This window comes from Harpia harpyja, chromosome 6, assembly GCF_026419915.1.
Source record: "Harpia harpyja isolate bHarHar1 chromosome 6, bHarHar1 primary haplotype, whole genome shotgun sequence".
Taxonomy (NCBI): domain Eukaryota; kingdom Metazoa; phylum Chordata; class Aves; order Accipitriformes; family Accipitridae; genus Harpia; species Harpia harpyja.
In genome coordinates this window covers 67969086-67979149 of record NC_068945.1, presented here as the reverse complement: position 1 = coordinate 67979149, position 10064 = coordinate 67969086, and the positions used below count along the sequence as shown (strand labels likewise).

At 53.3% G+C, this 10064-nt stretch overlaps 1 protein-coding gene across 2 annotated transcripts in view; it reads left to right on the top strand.

The window, feature by feature from the left end:
• Window positions 1–4385: 4385 nt before the first annotated feature.
• PLXNA4 (plexin A4) overlaps window positions 4386–10064 on the top strand; it is a 461691-nt gene continuing 456012 nt past the window's right edge. Inside the window, exon 1 of one of the 2 annotated variants that reach the window (XM_052790137.1) lies at window positions 4386–4634. The gene's annotated coding sequence lies outside the window, so the exon portion shown is untranslated. Of the gene's footprint in view, window positions 4635–5719; window positions 5822–10064 lie in introns of those variants that run through there. The other variant, XM_052790138.1, reaches the window with a different exon arrangement.

Sequence of the window (10064 nt, the reverse complement as noted above, 5' to 3'; positions counted from 1 at the left end):
TTTAGGCTGTCCTATTTCCCTTTGGATTTCTTCTGATTTGAGCGTTGCTTCTCCTTAGCCAAATCCAGCAGCCCCTTTCAAAGCCGTGTGTCTCCAGTGTTGGCAGCCAGCCTTCCTCTCTCTCCTTCCAGACAGTCTCCAGCTCCTCCTGCATGTCCCTGGCCCGCTTTCCTCTGCCTCCCTACCCATTTCTCCATCTCATCCCTCCACCTGCGAAACCTCCCCGCTCCTTATCTCCCCCCCGGTGCTCTCCAGCCCTCCCGAGCAGGGATTGATTGCTCTTCTCACTTGCATTGTCCTCCAAAATGAAAAAAAACAATGAATTTGTCCGACTTTCTCTGGTTGTATCTTATCGCTCCACCTGCCTGTTTCCATATTATTCCCTTTCGCTCGTCTCCTGCGGCTTGAAGTAGCCCCTCTCAGGCGTCCCCTCATTTAATTCGGCAGCCCCAGCCTGTGTTTTATACTCTCCTTATCATTATGGCCTGACTGCTCCCCTGGCTCTCATTTCACCCTGCCTCCGTCCATCTGCCCCTCTTCTGCGGCCGTCCCCCTTCTGTTTTGTTTGGACAAATGACAGCCTGGGTGTGACCAGCGGTGATAATGGTCGACAAATATTTGAAGGGAGAAGGAGAAAAATTGTTCATTGGGGAATTTCAAGGGGGAGGGCAGGGGGTGAGTGGAGGGACGGCTCCTGAGGTGGCGGGGGGAGGCTGGGACGGGGAGAGGGTGGATGGGTTGGGAAGATGTGCAGATGATGCTGTTGGCCTGAGTATATCATAAATCCCCTCTGGGTGGGCAGGGGATGTGGAATGAGTATGTCTCTCATCCCTGGGTCTGCTTGGAAGGACAGGCTGTACCTGGCAGTGGCACCTTGCTGGCAAGGTAGAGACAGGGAGGGATGAATTGGAGCAGGGGGACAGAGTAGAGGGAATGGGAAGCGGGGTAAGGGTATTGAAATTACAACAGAGAGGGGAAATTTGAGCTAAATAACTCTGGAAAGCTTCCTGTAACTCACCGGGGATTGGTGACCTAGTGTCTAAAGCCAGATGCTAACACAGACTGGAGTATATACTGATGGGAAGGAGCCCTGGCAATAAAGCCAAGAGAGGGATCAGTCAGACCCCACAGGTCTGTGGCTCCTGCCGGTTGCTGGGTTTGTTCCCTGGGACAATGTGAAAGAAGACTTTGCTTCCCTCAAAAGCCATCCAAACAAGTGGTAAAAAAAATGAAAGCAAGCCTCACCTCTGGTTGACACTGCATTGTAGCTGCTAAAGGGCTAGGAGATGGGGGAGACATTAGATAACTGATGCAAATGTAATTTAATAAATGTCCTACTAAGAAATCTGCCAAAAAAAGTGCACCTGCAAGGACTGGCAGGGAAGTTAAGGGAGTTGCCAGAAGCTGTGCTGCAAATCAGTGGCAGAGGAGAAAGGGCACCTTGCACAGCTCCGCTCCATGCCAGGACACCCTGGGTTTCCTAGATAAACCAATGCGTAAACTCCTGAGACTCCAAAGACATGCTGGACAAAGGACAAATGGAGGATGGCTTGGATGGATCCCTTCAAGGCCTTTTTCTCTACCCATCATTAGACATTGGTTGCAAAGATGCTCCGACCCGAGGGGAAGGTAGTGGCTGGTGACCAAGTGACACAATCCCGCTCTCTCCTGCAAACAACTTCTTCTCTTGCAGGTTTTTTTGGAGCACTTTTGTCTCATTTTCTATTAACATGACCCTTCCTGTGGCTGGTAAAACTGCCAAAAATCTGATAGCGCAACAACCCCAGCAGCCAGCACCCAGACTGAAAACTGCCCTTAGGGGCAGAGCTCATCCCGTCCCTCCCCGGGATGTCAGGAGTGACAACGCAGAGCCCTGGACCACTTTTAAAACAGCTTGCAATGAATTTTTCCACCCTCCAAAAGCATGATAAAGACATCCTTTGTCAGCAGCAGGGACGGTGACAGCTACCCAGAAGAGGCCAATTTTCTTTCAGGTGTCAGCAGAGCAGGGCAAGTTGTTTAAACCTCCAACACCTGAAAGACTGGAGGGCAGAAGACGGTGAAAAAGAGACCTGGAGGAACAAGTTCGTAAGCCAGCAGCCCTCTCCCTGGGTTGTTCTGTTTTGTTTTGTTTTGTTTTTAGGATTTCACCCAGTTTTAGGGCTTTCCAGAGCTGCCACCAAGCGCGGTCGCTGCAGATGGCGCTGCGATGTAGGTTTTTAGCGGTGCCTGCGCTCGGCACAACCCGGAGCTCTAACAAGCAGCTCGGGCTTTTAGCAACTTAAATACCATGTTGGTTTAACAAACTTGTAAAATGGCGCGGGAGAAAAGAAAACAAGACAAAAAAAGCCCCCCCCCCAACTTCTTACAGCACCCTTTTTTCTTTCTTTTTTTCCTTTTTTCTTTTTCTTTTTCTTTTTTTTAATTGGCTCCCCTGCTTTGTCACTGGGGGCTGTTGAGTCTTAAAGAGTACTGATGTACGTCCTCAGAAAAATAGGTGTTTTCTGCTCTTTGGGTGTTGTTGGACGTGACCCCTGTGTGTAGCTCGGCTAACAAGGCACAAAACGAAAGGATGCTGACCCGCTTGCCGGCACGGAGGAACCGCAGAGGGCTGCGGCCGTGCTGCCGGCATCCAGGGCTTCACAAGCAGTGGGGACCAAAAGGAGTGTTTTGGGGCAGCGGGGGAAGAAATCGGGCATGGGAGGTTGTTTGGATGGAGGCAGCATGATTTTGCCTCTTCCCAGCTGATGCTGAGAGCAGCTTTAGTGCTGTTTGGTGCTAAGACCCGGTGGGTTTTCCCCCCGGAGTGGGGCAGTGGGGGTCCCCAGCGTCTTTCCAGCGGGACCCATGATCTCTGCTGGCACCGTGGCCAGGGGCAAAATATCCACTTGATGACAACAGGGTGAGCCTGAGCCCTCCTTGTCCTTGGGCCTTTTTACTGCAGTTATTCACAGGTCAGGGGAGGTCATTTGGGTTTTCCAGCCCTAACCCTTTTCCGCCCCCACTGCCTAGTTCATGAAAAGGCCTATAAATAAAGTCTCATTTGTCACTCACTCCTTTATGAACCCAAACAGTGCAGGGATATATTGACTCATGCCATTGTCTTAAGAAGCAGAAAGAATTCTTATTAATTTCTTCCTCCCCGCCAGATAGCGGGAAGTAATCTCGGCGTATCCAGATTATCCCTTTTTAGCAGAACAGCCCGCTTTTAAATGCAAGACCAAATTTCTGAGAGATTTTCATATGTGTTATTAAATGGAGCTGCAAGCCAGACTGGACATTAAATAATACTGTACTGCTCACAACAGCAGTGATCTTTAGAGGTTACTAACCTGCCATTGTATCTCTCAGATTTCTGTCTCGCTCTTCTGTTGTCATTTTGCTGTGTTATTACTCTTCAGGCTTCACATAGTATTCATTTCTCTGAATGAAAACAAATGACTCCTTGCAAGAGGCAGGAGATAAAGAATAATAAATACATTTTATGCACCACCTTAAAAAAAAGGGCTCCGAATCCCCATCCATCCATCAGGAAATGTAAACCAGAGCTCAGGCAAAACACACACACGCACACAGGCACGCGCCAGAGAGATAAAACTTGTTTTAAGGAAAACATGATATTGTTTAAAAATAAATATCTCAGAGGATGCAAATAGACAGCCCCCGGCCCCCGTGTCTTGTGGCATAAATTTAAGATAATTAAAAATACAAAGCTTGGATTAAGCCTGATTTTCTGTGAATGGTAGAGGCTGTGGGGAGGAGGGGGAGTCCTGCTGCGCAGCGTACCTCCCGAGAGGCGATCCCTGCCTCTGATCATGGCTATTGCTCACCGCGAGCGGCGGGACCCCCTTTTACCAGCCACCCCCTGCATCCCTGCCGGATGCCTTCATCTTTTATGGGGTAGGGGGGAAGCTGCAGGATCGCCCCCAGGGTTTTCGCCTCCCTGCCCTGACGTGAGCACGGCCAACACCTCTGAAAGCAGAGAAGGTCTCGCCAGTCGCTTCCCCTTCGCATCCCCTCTTCCCTAGACCCTTGCGAGGCGCCCATCCTCGCGGCATCAGGGCTCCCCTATCTCTCCGGGGAGGCAGCCCTGTTGCTACGTGCCGCTATCGACGCCCTTCGAACCCCGCTTTCCTTCCCACCATCTGCTGCCGGCTCTGCTTTCGGCTCCAGGAGAGCCCTGCTATTATCTGCAGAGAGGAGTTCAGGTCTCTGCGTGGCAGGGGGGGGGAATGAACTTGTAGAGTGGGGTCTGCTTCGTGGGGCAGCCAGGCCGGCAGCTTGCTGGACACAAAACTCAGGCAGTAAGCGCTAAAAGCATTTTTTTTTTTTTTTTAAATACTATTATTCTTGCGGCTGCTAGGAATTAACTGAAGACCCGGCGAGCAGAGCAGCTTGTGGTCTCTCTCTAGGATTACTGCTCACCCAAGCTGAGAGATTGATCTTCCTCTGAGCCCCCCTTCGCCCGCTCTGATCCGCTCCCCTCCGCGGTCTGTCCTGGCCGGAGGAGAGCAGCAGGGCACACACCGGAGAGGGAAGAGGGAGGCAGATGCCAGCCAGAGCCGCGATGCCGGGAAGGGCTTTTCTGGGGAAGGTGATGGAGGGAGCCAGCGAGATGCGTTTGATTCCTTGAGGTTGGTTATTTTTTTTTTTCTCTCTTTTTTTTTTTTGGGGGGGGGGGGGGGGGCAGCGACATTTCCCAATTAGCCCAATCAGGCTGGAGAGATCCTAGGTGTCAGTAGTGAGTAGGAGCGAGGGAAGGCACCCGGAGGAGAAATCAAGGCAGCCGGAGTTGCAGCCGTGGGAGAGCGGTGGCCCCGCTCCTGTCCCTGTCCCCATCCCCAGCCCCTGCAAACTTTAGGACGACGAAAAGCGGCTCGGGGGTCACCCTCCAGGGCCAACCTGCGCCCCTCCGCCTTCTCCCCTCTCCCAGAGGTGGGTGGGCTGGCGAAAGGAGGAGCGACTGGCCACTCTCCCTGCAAAAAAAAAAAAAAAAAAAGAGGAAAGAAAGAGAAAAAACAGAAAGGGATTTTTAGTGTCGTTTTTATTTTTTTTAAATTATTATTATTATTGTCCCTCCCTGGCGTGCTGGGCTCGCGTTCCCACCTCACTTCCACACCTCTCCGGCTTTTTTTTTTTTTTTTTTTTGGAAGAGAAGGGGGGGGGGGGGGTGCGTGTGTGTGCGTGTGTCTGTGTTTTTTTGCGAAAAGAGCCTGGGTGTCAAAACCCTCTCCCGCAGCCACCATTGGAGAGGAAGGCTAGGGAGGAAGGGCTGGCGAGACAGCCGCAGTGCGAGCCCTCCCCGGCGGGCAGTCAGCGGCGCGGAGCCGGGCTCGGAGGAACCGGGCATGGTTCTGTAGCTCATCCCCTGCCTGCAACCCGCCTGCCAGCTCGGCTGCCTGTCTTTGCCCCCCCCCGCCCTCCACTCCCTTGCTGATTTAGAGGCGGGGGGGGGGGAAGGGCTGGGGGAGGGAGGGAAAGGGGTGATTTGGGGGGGGGGGAGTGAAAACTGGAGCTGCGGTTCCCCCCCCCCCCCCCCTTCCAGCCCCCCCTCCCCAGCTCTGGGCGAGCCAGACACGGTTTGCCCAGTGCAGAGAGAGGGGCTCCGTGTTCCGCCTCCGTGGAGTATTTGGGATTGGAGAGAGAGAGAGACACACACACGCACGCACACACACACACAGAGACCATCTGCAGTGTCAATGCGGCGCCTGCTCTGAAGACTGAAGTGGGGGGAAAGGAGAGGAGAAAAAAAAAAAATTATATATATATATATATATATATATACCAAAACCCACCCAAAGCAAGCGAGGAGCCTGCCCAGGTAAGGAGCCCCCCGCCCCGCCCGGGCAGCGGGGGCCGGCGGGAGGATGCCCCGGAGGATGCCCCGGGAGGGCCGGCGGGGCTGCAGCGGTACCTGCCCTCCGCACCTGGCAGGACTTGGGGGGGCCCTGGGAGATGCCCCCCCCCCCCCCTTGCTTCTCCCCACCCCCGGGTGGCGGGGAGGGGGTCGGGGCTGGCGGGCGGGGACCCCCGCGGACAGCAGCTTGAGGCGGGGGGGGCCGGCTTGGGAGGATGCTGGGGGGGGGGGTTAGCAGCGGAGGGGACGCGGTGCCTGGTGTGGCCCCCCCCCCCCGCGTCCCCGATGGCTTTTTCTCCATGCACAAGGCTCAACTTTTCTCCCCGGAGGTAGCGGCTCCAGCGTGGCAGCCTGTCCCTCATCACCTCCGGCCATCCGCGGCTGCGGATTTTCCTCCTCTCGGGGGGGGGGGGTGTGTGTGGATTTTCCCTCGGTACCCCCGAGCCTTCTTCGGGCGAAGGGCTGGAGGCATTTGCAAACTTTTCCTGCTCCCGAAGAGGTTGCAGCTGGACGGGGCTGGAGGCAAAGCCCTTTTCCCGGGGAGGATCAGCGCCTCCCGGGTGACCGGTAGGATGGGGACAGGGGCCACCCCCGGCGGGGAACACCTAGGAGGGAAGGGGGGACCCCCCCCGTCCTTTCCCTTCCTGCAAGGTGCCGGAGAGTTTGCCCAAATCCCGGCTGCGGAGTCAGCGCCGATAACCCTCCCTCCCTCCGTGCGTGTGTGTGCTGCAACCGAAACCTGCGTATTGATGCTCTCCGTTTATCAGACATATGCCCTTAAATGCTGTAGACAGGGAGAAGTGATCTAAACAGCGAGCCGCACATGGTTTTTGGTGGAAATATAATACTCCGGCAGCAGATGAGTTCCTCCCAGATAAACAAACGCACTTGCTCAGCCCCAGCAGGGCTAAGTGCTGTTTGGGTTTGTAGTGGTTGCATGCGGCTGCTACATACCCAGCCCGGAGGAAACCCTCCTCCTGGGGCCCCATCTGCTCCCCGTACTGGGAAGGACTGGAGCGTTTGCCGTGCCGGATTCGGGTGTGGGACCCGCAGGACTCACCTGAGTAGAAGGGACCGGGTGGAAAGCGGGTGGCCGTGCTCCTCTCCCGTAAAACTTCCACCCCGTCTCTGCTCCCCTTTGCTTTCCAGCCCTGCTGCCTGGCCAAAGAGCTCGCTGGAAACGCACCTGATTTTTTTTTTTTTTTTTTTTTCATGGCTTCCCTCCGGCACAGGGATGCGATGCTTGGGATGCGAGGGTTTGGGGATCTGAGGCTTCCCAGGTCGGGGGGGGGTGAGCGGTGCGGAGAGGGGAGGTTTGGCCCGGGACCCCGGGGACAGCCGGGGGATGCTCTCGTTCTGGTGGGGGGACAAGGAACGGCGGCAGGGGATTTTTTTTTACAGCCGATGAAACCGCTCGCAGCCTTCTAGGGACTTATCTTGAGCGTGCACCAGCCCTGCACAGATATTTTGGAAGGCGTAAAGCGTGCTAACTTATTTTCTTTCTCTGTCTTCTGTTTCACCCGGGTCTTGTTTATGGAAGCTGGTTAAATCCGCGAGCGGGTGGGACCAGCGGAGAATGGGGTTGCTTTGCCTTCGCCGTGTCTGTGATTTTAATTACAGCGTGTGCCTCCCAGTGTGAGATGAGGTGCTTCCTCCCTCTGGCTAAGCCACTGTCTTAAGGTCTCGGGGATGCGAGCAGCAGCGTTCTTTTTGTGGTTTCCTTGCCTCGGGAAGTGTGTGTGTGTTTGTTTGTGTGTGTGTGTTTGTGGGGGGAGGACCCTTCACTAGAGCTGGGCTTCAAGCGGTGCAACAGATGCGTGTCTGCTTTTCGTGTGCAGCCAGGTTTAAACATGCAACCCCAATCCCGTCAGGAAAACCTGGGATATTCTTCCCTCCTCTGCCCAAACCCATCCTCCATGGGGGTGTCTCCTTTCCGAAAAGACCAGTCCAAGGCTTTTCCTTTCTGTCCCATCTTAAATGCGCAGCGCTCGGCGATATCAATAAAATGCAAAATAAATGACAGCCGCATGATCTAAGTGTTGTTTATGTCCAAGATGGGCGTTTTAAAATACAGGCTGATGATCAAACACGGTGCCGTTGGGAAGCTTTTGCTTGATGATTGTAACTGCCTTGTAGGCGCTGAAGACTGGTGTTAAATCTGTTCAGTGTGCAATCCGGCACCTGGCTAGCGGAGGAATGAGTGCTATTGCAAATCCTAAGAGAGATGCTGAACTTCTCCACGGGGAGAGGAAATATTTGAGCCTTTCCTCATGCATTCACCTGCCAGCATCCTTCTCTGCATCTGCAGCGAGCCTAGTGCTAGACAGCCTGGAAATGTGGCAAAGCAAAGGGCTCAGCGCAGGCATGAGAGCGGCTATCTGCCGCCGGCAAGGCAGAAACCCTCTTTGGCAGCCAGATCCCGGGGGACAGTGGGTTGCTGGAGCCCGTTTTGTGTTGACTCCTCTACTTCTGCAGGGTGAGGAAGGGTGGAGGGATGCTGGAGCCCCTTTTGTGTTGCATATTTTTCCTTTTACTGAATTGCTTTGTCTCTGTCTTCCAATTTCCTCGATGTTGAGCGGTTGCAATAAAACCTACCTCCTTCCCGGAGTGCTGGGGTTTGATTTGCGCGCTCACACGCCCCACGGTGAAAAGCCTTGCACGTCTTACGATACTCGGGTATGCTGAGGGTTAACGCTGTGTAGGAATTAATTTCTTGTTTGGAAAGGAACTCTGAAAAGCTTCCTAAAAAGCTGAGAATGATGCTGGCACGGTAGGCTCGTGCTCCGCATTGGGATCCTATGTGGGGAGGGTGTTAGAGGTAGGGCTTTTGAGTTTTGGAGTTAGCGGTGCCAGAGTTTGCAGCTTGGCATTGCCTACAGGTGTTTTTGAGCAGAATGGCATGCTGTCCTAGGAGTCACTTGGCTCTTCTTGATTTCTTATTCTCAATACCCCCTTAAAGTGAGGCCCCACATAGCTGAGACTGAGATCCAATGTCACCCCTTTGCAGCCACAGTGCTGGGACTCAAGTGTCTCACGTCCTGCCCATGAATTCCCCTCCCCAGCTAGGGATGCAATTTGGATTATGACTGTTTCCCATAGTAAAGCCCTCAAACTGCTTGATGCTGAAATAAAAAGCCCTTTCTGGTCCCCACCAGGGTGACGAGAGGCTTCAGAGGGCTCTTTCTTACTCCTTCCTTCTTGCTTGCAAGACTCAATGGACACCAGCCGCTCCAGGCACCCAAGGCAATGAGAATTCCCGTCTGTGCAGAGTCTGGGCAACCCACTGACTTACTGCAGGGTATCAGTGATGAGTGTGCTTCCCTGCATGACTGTCTTCGGGTGAAAAGAACTTTATATCCATTATGTTTGAGCTCTCAAGGAGCCTGCGACCAAAAATACGGAAATAAATACATAGGGCTCCCCAGATGTTTTTCACTCAGATATCTGAAGTATTTTAAAACAGCAAGTGTTCTCATTCCCCTGGTGCAGGTTGGGAAACTGAGGCACAGAGAGGCAAAAGGCTCAGTCTGCATTTATTGATGGGAATCCTCACTCACCTCCATGAAATACAAACTGAACCCCAAGTGGTACTTGGAGCAGTGAACAGTCCCCTGCCCTTGAGCCTATGCCTCAACAGCCAAGAGCGGTGCTTGGCCAGAACAAGACACTTCCAAGACTGAAATTTTTCCAGTTAAAATGACAGATGGGTGCTTTAAAATGAGAAAATATCATCTTGGGTTAGTGCATTGGCCAGGGGACAGCTGTGCTCGCATGAACCTTAGTTCCCGTATCTTTAATAGTGGGTACAAAATGCTTTTAATCACCTTTGGGAATGGAGAGATCATTGCAAAAATGAGATGTGATGTGATACTGACAGTTTGCGTGGCTATTTTCTGGAATTGGCATTCCTCTTTGTTGTTTTTTTTTTTTATTGACTCATCCCACTAGAACTGTCTGGTTTTCTTTGTTCTTTGTTGGTACATGTTCTCTGCTATGTTTGGCTCATCCTTGCTTGGTTGCACCTTGTAAGGTGCTGAGCAGCCACCCAGGTAGGAGGTGCCAAGTCTCTGCCCTGCATCCCCTGCAATGGGAGCCAGTGTAGTGTGGCACCTGTCCTGCAACCCTTTCCTTTGCAAAAAACCCAAACCCCTCTGTGAGCCCTTAGAGATGCTCTGAAGGCTTTGAATGGGCACCCCTTGGTTTGGAA